Consider the following 16183-nt stretch of genomic DNA (forward strand, 5'->3'; position numbering starts at 1 on the left):
CACCCTCCATCACTCCCTCTCTGTCTAATACACTCTGCCTTCCTGATTCTTCCCTTTACCTCCGAGGTGATGAGAAATAGAGAGTTTGTGCAGAGAGAGAGGGAGAGAAATTATGAGAAACAGTGGGCGATACGAAATGGGGAGGTCTGGCTGCAGGCGGGGACAGAGGAAGTTAAACTCCAGCTCCTGAGCTCAGGGCACAGTGTCCTCCTGTTCCCTGCGGACCAGGACTTGGGGCTGAGTCTGTCTATCTCCAACTCAGCTTCTCCAACGCAAAGACACACAACATCGGTCACTCTGCTGCTCGGCACGATTTAATCAACATTTTTATTGTTTACAAATGGAAGTGATGGATACAGTTAGTGGGATGGTGCCTTATCTCACCGACCCGTGAATTGTGAGAAATATTGAAATGTTTCCATGTAACCCTCCCTGGGGGATAAGGATGGACAAACCAGCGCTACCCTCAGTCTGTTATCATAGCGACAGGCTGCTCCAGCGCTGAAACACTGAACTGAAATGAGAAAATCCCGGATGGATTAATTAATGAGGGAATTTGATTTAGGGATGGATTTGGGTGAAGGGATATTTCAGCACATTCTTCAGCTGCTGCCTGAACTTAGTCTGGGTCACGGCATAAATCGCGGTGTTTGTGCAGCAACTGAGGAGCTGCAGCATGAAGCCCAATTCCTGCACAAACCAATGGAGAAACACAGACCGATACCCAATAAACCACATCCGTCTCCATACAGAAAACAGCATGAACGTTGACCATAACAGGATGAAATTGGCCGAAATCAGAAACAGTAAAATGATGGATTTTTTTCGGTTTCTCATTTCTGTGTCAGACTGAGCGTCCCCATTGGTGTGAGCGCAGAGTCTCCTGCGTGCTCTGCTGGTCACTAAAATGTGTCTGACAGTGAGAACATTGAGCAGCAGAATCAGTAGAAATGGGACACATGGCGTTAGAATGTGGTGGAGGAACTCGATTGTGACCCAGACACTGGAGTACAGAACAACGGCTGTTACATCACAAAACCAGGGGGAGTTCACCAGCAAATACCGAGCCATGAGCATAAAATACCAGGAAATGTTCTTTAAACAGCACAGCACAGTCACTGCTCCCAGAACCACAGCCGCCGTTTTCTCACTGCAATAATTGCTTTTCAGCTTCTGGCAACAAATGGCCACAAACCGATCAAAGGTGAAAGTGACTGTGAACCAGACAGAGCAGTCAGTGGCTGCATAAACTAAGACGGCGTGGATATTACACACAGGGACCGAGTCCTTCAGGAAATAAAACTGTTCCCGATAAACGATGGGAATGTGTCTCAGTATCAGGTCGAGGATAATGACCAGGAGATCCGCCGCTGCCATGGCCCCCAGGTAACGTCTGACACATGGAGACAATCCACAATCTTTATAGAGCAGGACGTAGATGGTCACTACGTTAACTGTGATGAAGGAAAACAAAATCATTATCCATTAGCCTGGAGGTAAAGGGGCCCGTTTGATTGGGGACCCAGTGAGATTTTCAAATGTGTCCCTGTATTCAGGTATTTATCAAAGTAATTGGAGCTGGAATAACAAATGGGAAGGTCGGAATTACTGACAAAAATGTCACATAAACCACAAGAAATGCACAAAGACAGATGGTTTCTAGAACATTCCCACACACTCGATCACTCGAGAACACACACAGGTCACTTCTTCCGAGTTCTTAATACAGAGGGTGGAAACGTTGCTGTCCTGAAGGATTCTCTCCCGGTTTCCTGAAGACAACCGGAGTTTGGGAATTTTGTATTTTGGTCGAAATTGGGGTTGATCCTGTGTCGTGAAGAAATGTAAACACAGGGAAAACGTATTCACCCCTCTAACTGCCTGAGGGGCCTTCGGAACAGTGTCTCCTTATCCCTGGAACGGGATCTCTTCCCTCGGGATCTTATCGTTCGTTCAATTAACTGGCGTCCGGTCGTTCACAAACAATGTCAGGGACAGAACGTTCCGGGGAATGTCAGTTATAGAATGGTAGGATCGGAACGTTCCGGGGAACTCCTTGACCTGTCCATCACCTTTCTACCCTATCCACACCACCAACATGATGTACTGTGCCTGGACACACTGTAACATTAATGGGGTTAGAGACAGAAGGTACAATCACAGGAATGGGAACTGAAGGCATTGCCAGATCAGCTGAAATGGTTAGATACACCACTTTCTCAATTCACCTCACAGAACCAGCCCAGATATCATAAACCCAGTGGAGATATCTGTTCACCGTGGAACTCTCTGCAGACTAGGCCAGTGTACTGCTCAGTACAATCCAGCAATCTGTCCAGATTCATCCATTGCACTGGTCAGTACAATCCAGCAATCTGTCCAGAGTGAAACACTGCACCGATCATGTCAAAATACTTATCTTCAAACCCAGACTAAACGTCTTTCCAGTACGGGAAGCCGGGATAGAGACAGAAAAGCTGCAGATGCCGGAGTCCAAAGTAGACAGGCAGGAGGCTAGGAGAATACAGCAGGCCAGGCAGCATCAGGAGGTGGAGAAATCGATGTTTCTGGCGTCAAACTTCTGCAAGAGCCCTGAAGGAAGGCTACCCCTGAAACATCCAATTCTACACCTCCTGATGCTGCCTGGATTGCGGTGTTCCTACAGCAAGTATTCAGCTTGGGAAGCAGTGCAGACCACAGCAGTGAATTGATCTATAAACCAGGACTAGATATCTGTCCAGCACGGGGTGCTATGCAGACCAGAACAGGGCCCTAATGTGTAAACCTGAAACAAATATCCACCAGCATAAGGAGCTACACAAACCACATCATTGCTTTATCTATAAACTTCAACCGGTTAGTCTGACCAGCACAGGGAACTGTGCAGTTATCAGCCGTGAATTATTCTGTAAACCAGGAGCAGTTACCCTCCCAGCATGTAGGACTCTGTACACCATTCTACTGCATTGTTCAGTAACACTGCGTTAGATCCCTGCCCAGTGTAGGGAAACGTGCAGCCCATACTGGAAGAGACAGGAAGTGCAGCTCCCATCCATTTCCAGCTCCATATCTCCATTGTGTCATGACAAGGGGGTGCTGTGGGTGTGGACATCACTGTCATTGAGGGATGGATTGGGAATCAGTTTAAATATCACTTCATGGGAGGGGTATAGGAAATAGAGAGGGGGAGACGGAGAGACAGTGTCATGGAAGGATGTGTTCCCAGGCTTCAGAATGCTGAAATGTAGACACTTCGATAGCATTCTGTAACATGAGTCAGTCTTCCCAGGAAAGATGGGAAAAGGGAAATTGGTGTAAGTTCAGATGAAAAAACAGCTGCTGTTAGTTTATGTAACTTTGATGAACATCTTATTGAAACAGTATATTGCTGTCGAGTTGGAGTCAGGTAATAAGCAGTAAAAAGGGGTCTCAGAGTTGTGAATAGTTGATGTAAAATGTTCACTTTCAGAGTGAAAAAACAAATTGATATTGTTATTTAAGCAGTGGAATTTGGGAGTTCTCTGTCACTCATGTTTTAACAATTTGTGAGATGAATTGAGCATTTCGTTATGTTTGGTTTAAATTACCAGATGATCTCAATGCTGTGTCCTCACATTTCCTGTGTGTGTATCTGAGTGGGGCAGGTCGAGCAGTCTCTGTGGTGTTTAGTGATGGAATGCCACCCTCTGCTGGCCTCCACACGCCACTGCACAGGCATTGGCAGAGGGTGAAAACCAACAGGGATCCACTCTGGGGGATGGAGAGGGCAGCTGCTCCACAGCACCAAACTGATGTCTTATCCATGTACTGATCTAAATGTACTTTAAACATTGTAACTGTCCCTGCTTTCACTACTTCCTCTGGAAGTTCATTCCACACACAAGCCAGATTCTGTCTAAAATAATTACCTCACATGACTTTTGTGAATCTTTTTCCTCGCACCTTAAAATATCTCTCAATTTTGAATCCCGATCTCGATGGAAAAGACGTCACTCCTTCAGCTTTTCTGTACCCCTCATGATTTTATGAACCTCAGTAAAGTTACCACTAAATCTCATACTCTCCAGTGAAAATCGTCCCAGACTACCCAGCCTCTCCTTATCTCTCAATCCCTCCATTCCCTGCATTATCCAGTTTAATCTCTTCTGAACTCTCTTCAGATTAATAATATCGAGGTCAGGAATATCAAAGTGAATAGTCAAGGTATTTTCTAAGGGTAGTGGGAGTCCAAAACTAGAGGACATAGGTTTAAGGTGAGAGGGGAACATTTAAAAGTGACCGAAGGGACAGATTTTTCACCCCGAGGGTGGTGTGCCTTTGGAATGAACGGGCAGGATGACCAGATTGGACACAGTATTCCAGAAGTGGTCTCACCAATGCCCGTACAAACACAACATGGCGTCCCAATTCCGATACTCAAAGATCTGACCAATGAAGGCATGTGTGCGAAATACCTTCTTGAGCACACTATCTACATGAGGTGCAAATTTTAAAGAATTATACCTGATGGCCGAGGTCTCTGTTATACAACACTGCCAAAGGCCCTACTTTTAATTGTACAGGTCCTACTCTTGTTTGATTTACCAAATCCATTATCTCACATTAATCCAAACTAAACTCCATCTGCCACCCCTTAGCCCAGTGTATGATATTACTGCCACCTCATCCTCCCCCTTCAATTTAAAGTATCCTTCCCCTCTCCAGCAGGCCAACACACTCTGGCCTTGATTTTCTCAAAGACCCTGAGCTTGGTTTGCCTTGTGTGGTTAGGGGGAGGAGACACAGATTGCAGACAGAGTCAGTGGGGAGGAGAGGCTGGACAGTAATCACCGGCCTGGTATCATTTCATGGTTTTAGGAAGAGAGCAGTCGCATGTTAGAGGTGGGGAATAGTGATCGCTTTTTGGGGGTCAGAAATTAAGCTCTTCATTCGTCTCTGGTGTTGAGTAATAAATATATATTTTACACCCTTCATTGGGCAGAGTGAGTCTGCAGGATTTCTTTCCCTAATATTGTAGACTACAGATAACAGCAATTAAAGATGTTAATAGTTATATATGAAGGTTTGCTCGCTGAGCTAAAGGGTTCATTTCCAGACGTTTCATTGCCTTACTAGGTAACACCTTCAGTGGAAGATGGATCAAACACCCCACGCTTCAACAGATGATCCAAAATTCACAGACGAGGAGTCCCACCCCCCGCTCAGACCTATAGTCTCACTACCTGGAAACACCAACTTACAGATTGGCCAAGGAGTTACACCGAAGACTAAGACACTTAGTAGAAGGTTCACGCCTCTCCATCTACTCCACCCAAGAATTCCTGAGGACCATTAAAGACACTAAGATAGAAGAGGATGAAATTATGGTCTCCTTTAATGTAACAGCCCTGTTTACCTCAATGGACATTAACCTGGCCAAGGAAACACTGACTACACTATTAGAAAAGCTGAAAATGTGTTGCTGGAAAAGCGCAGCAGGTCAGGCAGCATCCAAGGTACAGGAGAATCGACGTTTCGGGCATGAGCCCTTCTTCAGGAATCATGCCCGATATGTCGATTCTCCTGCTCCTTGGATGCTGCCTGACCTGCTGCGCTTTTCCAGTTATACATTTTCAGCTCTGATCTCCAGCACCTGCAGTCCTCACTTTCTCCTACACTATTAGAAGACCCAAAGACACAGACACCAAACACCACTAACTTCATCAACAAGGAGAATATCATTGAGCCAGTTGACCTATGCCTTACCATACACTTGACCTTCAACAACAAACTTTACAGACAAACCAATGGAACACCCGTGGGATCTCCGATATCAGGGTTCTTAGTAGAGGCATTTATGCAGAGAGTTGAGCAAACAGTTCTGCCAATAATCAAACCCAAACTCTGGGTCCGCTAGGTGGATCATCACTTATCATCACGAAACGAAACAAGTTAGAAGAAACTGTCAAGACCATCAAGAATACCCTTACTGGCATAAAGTTCACTAAAGAGGAGGAAAACAATAACCAGCTGCCATTCCTAAATGTCTCAGTAGAGTTAACAGCCAATGGGGAATTTCAAACCAGCGTCCACAGAAAAACAACACATGTGGACCAAATATTGAACTACAGAAGCAATCATCCGAACACCCACAAACGAATTTGCATCAGAACATTATTTCAACGAGTCAACACACACTGAAGCACAGAGTTACTACACACAGCAGAGGAAAAACACCTATACTGTGTATTCCAAAAGAATGGGTACCCAATGAACTCAGTCCGCGGATTTCTCAGCAGCAAACCCAAACAAGCAGACAAAACACGTCCAGAAACCATAGCCAACATCCACTACATCAAGGACATCTCGGAAATGACTGTCAGACTACTCAGACCCCATGGCATCATTGTAGCCCACAAACCCACCAACACAATTAAATAGCAACTAATGAACTTGAAAGACCCTATACAGACAATGACCAAAACTAATATCATTTTAAAAATACCGCGCAAGTACTGTAACAATCAATACATTGGACAAACAGGCAGGAAACTAGGATACATGAACACCAACTAGCCACAAAAGACAGGACCGTCTTTCACTAGTATCCTCACATAAACATTAAGGAGGACACCACTTCGACTGGGACAATGCATCCATCCAAGGACAAGCCAAACAAAAACATGCACGAAAATTCCTAGAAGCATGGCATTCCATCCAGCACTCTATTAACAAGCATATCGAGTTAGACCCCATCTACCACACACTGAGAAAAGGAACATTAAGTGACTTCACCACAGGAAATATCATCATCAAAGGAAATGACATCACCAACTCAAAGAATCCCAAACATATAAGTAGAAAGCAGAAAGTTTCAGCATTGCTTTGCATAAAGTCTACTGAAGATGTTTGCTAGTAAAGTAATGAAACGTCTGGAAATGAACCTTTCAGCTCAGCGAACAAACCTACATCCAAATCATCAACCTGAGCTGCAAACCTTCTCAAAACTCACTATGTTCACAGTCAATTTCGAAGGCACAGCACGTGCACTCAACATTCTACAGTTGAGACAAATATGTTGCACTTGTATGACAATACAATGTGTTTTGTGTAGTTCTGTAATGGTAACCTTCTCAAAATAAATCCACACCGAGCTGAAAGCTGGCACTTAAAATATGACCCAAATTCTGAGTATGGTAGTGTAGTGGTTAGTGTAGCTGGCTCTGAGCCAGAACTCTGGATTTGATTCCTATTCCTCAAATTGTATAGTAGTGATCCTAGCTCTGGACTAGAAGGTCTGGATGCAAGTGCTGCCTGTTGCAGAGGTATGTCAAAACATGTCAGAACAGGTTGATGAACAAACACACCTCCGGGCACAAAGGTCTCGTTGTAATTCCCACAGAAGTGTCTCATTATACCTCTCAACAAACTGGTTAAAATAGATTTAGAATTGTGACTTGATGGAGAAGGAAGAGGTGTCAGTATTGAATTTCAGAATTTAGGCCTGGGATGACTGAAAGTACAGCCATTCGTGTTGATTGGAGTCACATTTCGCAGCAGTAGAGGTTTATAAATTCAGAATGGTCATGGATAGGGTGAGTAGTCAGGGTTTTCCCCCAGGTTAGGGGCGTCCAAAACTAGAGGGCATTGGTTGAAAGTGAGAAGTGAAAGGTTTCAGTAGGATCTTGGGGCAACTTTTCACACAGAGAGTGGTGTGCATATGGAATGAGCTGCCAGAGGAAGTGGTGGAGGCTGGAACAACTACAGCATGTAAGAGGCATCTGGGTACTGATATACCTGCCGAGATTTTCCAGCAATTTCTGTATTTGTTTAAAACAATGCATTCATTTTAACACAGGTGTTCTGAATACATTAAACATCTTATTTTTTTTATGATGCAGGGACATATAAGCATATCTTCAAATCGACCGAGACCATTTTCTGCTAAGGGTATAGCTCTGTGTAGCAGCAAAGATGCACCTACATGAGACAGGGAATGTGATGGAGATATAGTTTGGACAATGTGCAAGGAGACCTCACATGGTCCAGAGGATGACATTGCTATGTGATCCAGTTGGGAGAGGGAGAAAATGTAATCTGCCCGAGAAGGAACGGTCTATTGCACTCTCTCTCCTTGTTGTTCCTCAGCACAGCAATGTGTGCGACCTTAAAAAAAAATATAGTCATCGTTTCTATTCTTGTTTTTATAGAAGTCATGCAGTGTGGAATCAGACCCTTCGGCTCAACATGTACATACCAAACTTCCAAAGAGTAAACTTCCCAGACCCGTTCCCATGACTAATGTAACGAACCTAAAAATCCCTGAACACTGTGGGCAATTTAGCATGACCAATCCACCTTACCTGCACAGATTTGGACTGTGGGAGGAAACTGGAGCACCCATTAGAATCTCATGCAGACAGGGGAGAATGTGCAAACTCCACACAAATTGTCGCCCAAGGCTGGAATCGTGCCCAAGTCCCTGGTGCTTTGAAGCAGCAGTGCTAGCTATTGAGTTACCCTTTGGGTGATCCCTGATCCGAATTCATTGGAATCTCCTCACTACCTAATGCAAAGGGAATTCAGCCAAATCCAACTATTCCAGGATTAAATCCCATTGTGAGCATCTTGTGTGAGTAAAATATCTTCAGAAGCAGAATAACATTTTGTGCAATCTCTCAATTTTTACTTTTGTCATGAATTACACTAATATCTGGGCAAAGTTCTTTCAACGTGAAATTGCAGAGGTTTTGTTTATCGAGTGTGTGTGTGTGTCTGTGTGTGTGCATGTTTGTGTGTGTGTGCGTGTTTGTGTGTGTGTGTGTGTGTGTGTGCGTGTGTGTGTGCGTGCGTGTTTGTGTGTGTCTGTGTGTGTGTGCTTGCGTGTTTGCGTGTAAATTTACAGCCCAGGAACGAGCCCTTCAGTCCTCCAAGCCTGAGCCGATCCAAATCTACTGTTGAAAACTGTCGGTCAATTCCTAAGCATCTATAACCCTCTACTCCCCACCTACTCATGCATTTATCCAGTTGTATCTTACATTAATCTACCGTGCCTGCCTCTTCCACCTCTGCTGGCAACGCGTTCCAAACGCCCACCAACCTCTCTGTGAAGTACTTGCCGTGTGTATCCCCCTTAAACTTTCCACCTTTCACCTTGAAACGATGACCTCTCGTTATTGAATCCTTCACCCTGGGAAAAAAAAACAGCTTGTTTCTCTCCACCATGTCATAACCTTCATTCCTCCTCAATCTCCTTTTTTCTAACCTACTCAACCTTTCATCATAGCTAGCACCTTCCATATCAGGCCACATTCTTGTAAACCTTCTTTGCACCCTTGCCAAAGCGTCGACATCACTTTGGTAATGTGGCGACAAGAACTGTACACAGTATTCTAAATGCGGCCAAAGCAATCTCTTGGACAATGTTAACATGACTTGCCACTTCTTATACTCAATACGCTGTCCAATGAAGGCCAGTGTACTATATGCCCTCTGGACCACTCTACCCACCTGTGCAGCAACCCTCAGGGTAAAATGGACTTATACTCCTCGTGGGCGGCACGGTGGCACAGTGGTTAGCACTGTTGCCTCACAGTGCGAGAGACCCGGGTTTAATACCTGCCTCAGGCGACTCTCTGTGTGGAGTTTGTACATTCTCCCCGTGTCTGGGTGGGTTTCTTGCGGGTGCTCCGGTTTTCTCCCACATTCCAAAGATGTGCAGGTCAGGTGAATTGGCCGTGCTAAATTGCCCGTAGTGTTAGGTAAGGGGTACATGTCGGGGCATGGGTGGGTTGCGCTTCGGCGGGGCGGTGTTGACTTGTTGGGCCGAAGGGACTGTTTCCACACTGTAAGTAATCTAAAAAAAGACCTCTCTGCACATCAACTTTTCCCAAGGCTCTTCCATTCGTTGTAAAATTCGCTCTAGAATTAGTTTTGCCTACATGCATCACCTCACATTTGTCTGGATTAAAAACCATCTGCCACGTTTCCGCCCAACGCTCCAGTCGATCGAAATCCTGCGGTATTCTCTGTCAGTCCATTGTGCTTTCTGCTACACCTCCAATCTTCGTGTCATTTGAAAACTTGCTAATCATACCAACAGTGCCCTCTTCCAGATCATTTATATATATTAAAAACAGCAGTAGCCCCAATACTGACCCTTGTGGAACACCACTGGTCACTTTTCTCCAGTTCGAGAACCTCCCATCAAGTATTACTCTCTGTCTCCTGTTTCGCAACCAGTTCTTTATCCACCTCGCTAGAATACTCTGCACACCATATGACTTCAATTTCTCCAGTAGTCTACCATGGGGAACCTTATAAAACATCTTTCTAAAGTCCTTGTAAATGACATCAACAGCCCTTCCTTCAACTATCAACTTGGTCACTTCCTCGAACAACTCTCCTCAGTTGGTAAGGCACTATCTCGCCTGCACAAAACCATGTTGCCTGTCACTGATAGGCTCATTCTTTTCTAAATATAAATAGATCCTATCTCTCAGTACCTTCTCCTGCAACTTTTCCACCACTGACGTCAGGCTCACTGGTCTTTGGTTTCCCAGTATATCCCTACTATCATTCTTTTATGGGGGACAGCATAAGCTACCCTCCAGTCCTCTGGCATTTCACCTGTACTTCAGAATGCCGCAAAGGTATCTGTCATGGCCCCAGTTATTTCCTCTCCCGCCTCCCTCAGCAACCTGGGATAGATCCCACTCGGTCTTTGGGATTTGTCCCCCTTAATGACCTGTAGCCGACCCAACACATCTTCCTCTGTGCGTGTGTGTGTGTGTGTGTATGTGTGTGTGTGTGTCAATGTTTATAGCAAGGGAAATATCGATTCTTTATTTTCAATATCCAAATCGGTTACCATTCATCTTTCCATCATAGTTTGAGTAACATTGCTCTCGATCATAAACGTGCTATTTTAGCAGATTAAAGAAACGAGCCATCCTTATTCCTAAAACCGACCGTGACATAGTCTGAGACCCATAAAATTGGCCATTTCACCGACTTGGTTACATTTAACATTTGTTGTGAGCAGTGGAGGAGTGGGACTAGAAAATGAAACAATGACCCAAAAGCCGGGGAACTATAGACTGGTGAGCCTGATGTCAGTGGTGGGTAAGTTGTTGGAGGTGATTCTGAGGAATAGCATTTAAATGCATTTGGGAAGGCAAGGGCTGATCAGGATAGACAACGTGAATTTCTGCATGGGAAATCATGTCTCATTAATTTGGTTGAGTTTTATGAAGAGGTGACCAAGAAGATTGATGAAGGCAGTTTGGTAGACATTGTCTATATGGACCTCAGCAAGGTGGTCAAAGCATTCCGATTGGGTTGACTGATTAGGACGTTTCAGTCACATGGGATACAGTGGAAGCTAGTCACAATTGGCTTGAAGGAAGAGGGATATCTTTCAGACTGGAGACTTGTGAGCAGCAGTGTGTTGTAAGAATCAGAACTGAGTTCACTGCATTTCACCATTAATGTAAAGGACTTGGATGTGAGTATTGGGGCCATAGTTAGAAAGTTTACAGATTTCATCAGAAATGTGGTGTAGAAGATTATCTCAGAGTACAACAAGACCACGATTAGATGGGACAAAGGGGCAAGGAGTGACAGATGAAGTTTAATTTAGATAAATACGAGGTTTTGCATTTTGGGAAGGCAAATCAGGGCAGATATTAATGGGACGGTCCTAGAGCGTGTTGTGGAACAAAAGAACCAAGGGCTGCAGGTACATTATTCCTTGAAAGAGAAGTCGCAGGTAGACAGAATGGTGCAGAATATATTTGGCACATTTGCCTTAATTAGACAGAGCATTGAGTATCGGAATTGGGGGGGCATGTTGCATCAGTACAGGATGTTGGTGAGGCGACTTTCAGAATACTGCATACAACTCGGTCGCCGGACTGGAGGTTTGAGCTTCAGGAAAGATGTTTATTAGGTTGAGGTGTTTCTCCCTGGAGTGTCAGAGGTTGAGGGGAGACATTATAGAGGTTTATAAAATCAACAGGGGCATGGACATTCTGAATAGCCACGTTCTGCTTCCCAGGATAGGGAGTCCTGAACAAGAGGGCATAGGTTGAAGGCGGGAGGGCAAATGATTTAGAAGGGACCTGAAGATAAATGTTACACACAGAGAGTGGTGTGTGCAGTGAAAGTGCTGTCAGAGGAAGTGGTGAAGAAGGTTACAATCGCACATTTAAAAAGTATCTGAAAGAGGAGGGATATTAGCCAAATGCTGGCAAATGGGACGAGATCAGATTTGATATCTGATCTTAGTGAACAGATTGGACTAATGGGTCTGTTTCCGTTCTGCATGACTCTCTGATTCTAGAAGAGGTATGAAAAAAAAAATCTGTAAGGACCTTTCAAGTCAGAATACTCTTCACTGGAAATTTATCGTTACTCTATGTTCACATTGATTGAAAGCTGAATTAGTTAAATATTTGACAGGGAAATGAGTCACGGATAATGGGATACAGGCAGGAAAGTGGGGCTGAGGCCACAACCTGATCAGCCACAATCTTAGTGTCTGGTGCAGAAGGCTCAAAGTATCTAATGACCTACTTCTGTTCCTCAGTCCTATGTTTCTGAATTCCATTCAGCCCCTCAAAGCTGCCAGACAGGATCAGTTGGAGTCTACTTACTCCTATAACCTGATGCAGAGGAACAGAGGAGACCATTCGGCCCTTCAAGACTGACCCACACGCTTTGAGGTGATTTGGAAAATGTAATTGGAAAACCCAGGCTGGGTATGAAAGAGGCCCCTCATCTCTCTTTACAGAGCTTCCCCTCTCTGCAACTTGTGCTCCATTTGTTGGTCATGTTATAGACCCAGATTTACTGTGAGTACAGCTCCCATACCTCACCCAGAGATGGCTCATAAAATCCTCTGATCTTCCTGCCTGCAACATTTAATAACAGACTTTCATAAAAATTACACTCACTAACTTTCCAATAACAGAATGTGAGATCATCAGATACAGGGATAGGTCGTTCACTCCCCAAGCCTGCCTTGCCCTTCACTAAGTTCATGGCTGATCTGCTGTATGTCTCTAATCCTCGTTCATACCCAATTATTCATAACTCTCAACTCTCTGCCAGGTCCATATCCATCTACCTCCTCTTCAAATACTTTCAGTCATCTAGCTTCCACCACACACTTGCGAAGAGAAATCGTGACATTCAATCCCACCTGTTTGCAGAAAACACTTGCTGGTCCTATATCATCGTCTATTGATGCGAACAAAAGAGGTTGGCTTAAGGGTTTAGCTAAAAATGACTGGCCCTGATATCAAGACAGTGGCTGCCTTTTGTTAACATCAAAGAGCTTAACAAAACTGGACTTACTGGGAATCAGAGTAAATTCTCCAGTGTTCCAAGTCAAACATGGCGCAAAGGAAGTGTAGCCAGACAGGATCAGTTGGAGTCTACTTACTCCTATAACCTGATGCAGAGGAACAGAGGAGACCATTCGGCCCTTCAAGACTGACCCACACGCTTTGAGGTGATTTGGAAAATGTAATTGGAAAACCCAGGCTGGGTATGAAAGAGGCCCCTCATCTCTCTTTACAGATGTAGCTTTCCCTTCACAAACATCTTTAGCTGCTTCATCAATGTCTCCCCGCCCCCATCCTCCCCACCATAAGATCAGAAGTGGGGATGGTCACTGAAGATTCCACAATGTTCAGAATAATTTAATCCCCTCACTCCACTCATCAACTGAACTGGCCTGTGTCCATGTCCAGCAAGACACGGACTCCGTGGAGGCTTCTGCTGTTAAAGGGCCGGTAACATTCATGACACAAACACTGCACGTTGCCAAAGTAAAATAAGAGTTCATTCAGCACCACACGCTGATTTCACAGGAATATGAGGAAGTCATTCAGACAATTGACACTATTGGAGATGAACAGGGGCAGCCGATTCAGTGCCTCCAGCCTATTACTCAGGAAGAGAGGGAGTCTAGTGTGATGGACCACACCAGAACCACTTGAAAATATTTGAAGGTGGTAGCCTAGACTCTAATGTTTTCTTATTTTCATGGAAATGTAAAGTGTCTGTTCCAAATGCAATGTGACTGGTCAAACTATTCGCTGTGAAGCAAAACACCATCTAGTTAAACACGAAAGATAAATTTAAACCAAAGGAAGAGGAATTTAGAATAACGTAATTCTACTGGACAAGTTAACAGAACAATAGATCTAGGAAATATTACTGATGAACTGTTCCAATATAGGAAAATCGCATAAACACAGCCCCTGGGAGAAAAGAATATTCAGACACAGATTATCACAAACACTTGTCCAATCCAGGAATTAAAAACAACATCAAGAGAAAATTCAGAGAGAGTAGCAGCAAGGAGGCATTCACTGAAGCTTCCAACTCTGTGGAGACCCCAATAGTTTCTGATATTCCTGAGAAACCAAAACCCAGAGATACTAATCTTTGAGAGCTGGTCACACCCATTCAGGCTGCATTAAATTAAGACTAAGGCCTTCCTAGCTGTCTGCTCGAGTGGTCTTAACTATCCAGCTTGGTAACAATCGTTCAATCTCTCTCTTAAAAGAAACCACAACAAAAATAACCTCTTAAAACTGCAGCATCATCACACATGCCAGCACATCGAGCTGTCAAACGGGAACCAGGGGTAACACAGTCAGGCCCTTGGCCCTATCCAATCAGACGAGGAAGAAGCCCTTCAGTCCCTTGAGCCACCTCCACAGGAAACATTGACAGACATTCAGCCCCTTCAGCCACTTATGCAGGGTCAGGAGGAGGCTATTCCCCCTCAACGCACTTACACAGGGACAGAATGAGGTAATTTATGCTGATTCCTGATGAACGGCTTATTCCCAAAATGTTGATCCTTTTGCTCCTCGGATGCTGCCTGACCTGCTATGCTTTACCAGCAAACCATTCTCTACTCTGATCTCCAGCATCGGCAGTGCTCACTGTCTCCTAATTGATGCTCTAACATGATGAACAATTGGAGCAGAGTCTGCACCGACAGGCTGCTCCACGTTGTTCCTCCTGGCTCCGTTGCTCATGAGACACACGTGGGACTTTATCGAGGTTTTCTCGCGGTGAGGAGGGAAGCCAAATGACTTCTGTGAAGTCTCAAGAAGGCATCTTCCATCTCCGAGAAGCCAGCCTGGTATTCTCTATGTAGGGCGGAAGCTGGTGGGAATGGCTGCCTGTTTCAGATAGAAGGTATTGTGGCTGCTGTAGAGGATTGTGAGCCAGTTGGCGTTCAGTACGGGTTCACACTAGTGCACAATAACGTGGGGAGGGTTCATTAATGCATATAAACTGTTAGGAAAGCCACGTTAGACTGATGAATTGACACTCCATGTTCAAATAATGCTGATCTTGTTCATGTTGATCTTGTCGAGTGCAGTGTAACCTGTATGCTTTACTCTGTCCAAGTCTATTTACACCCTATGATCTGTCTGGCCATGCTTATTATGGTCTACCTCCACTGCTCATAAATAAAGTGTGTCCCTGTACTGAGGTACACGTGACAATAAATCACACCAATTAATCCTGGGTAAGATATGGAATTTCTCACCATATCAATGTCTTTTTTGGAAATTAGTGATCGCTGCCACTCCTTGTGTTTCAGCATCACCATTTCTTCGTCTTTCACATCTCTACTGATTAAACACTCAGATTCTCCACTCTTTCCTCATGTTACCAACACCTGTATCTGTGGTAAGGAGATTATTCCTTACAAAGGTGATCAACTGTGTAGATTGTGCCCCAAATGCTCTCTCAGCAAGGCTCTACAACAGCAGGAAATTCTTTACTTATGTACTCGAATCATCGTACAATGAAGCACATCATACCATAACTGCACCAATTACATTTACAGGGTTTGATTCGGACCGGTCAGCATAAACTTGTAAGTGGAAGATCATACCTCCCAATTTTTTTAAAGTTCTTCGATGAAGTGACCAAGAAGGTTGACGAGGACAGAGCAGGAGACGTAGTCTCTATGGGTTTCAGTAAGGCCTTCGATAAGGTTTCACATGGCAGGCTGCTCTGCAAGGTTCCAACACGTGGTATGCTGGGGGAACTGGCCAATTGGATACACAGTTGGCTTGATGGTAGGAACCAGAGGGTTTAGTGGAAGAATGCTTGTCAGACCGGAGGATGGATCGATTGCTGTTTGTTATCTCTGGTTTGATTGAAA

This window comes from Chiloscyllium punctatum, chromosome 28, assembly GCF_047496795.1.
Source record: "Chiloscyllium punctatum isolate Juve2018m chromosome 28, sChiPun1.3, whole genome shotgun sequence".
In the NCBI taxonomy this organism is placed as follows: domain Eukaryota; kingdom Metazoa; phylum Chordata; class Chondrichthyes; order Orectolobiformes; family Hemiscylliidae; genus Chiloscyllium; species Chiloscyllium punctatum.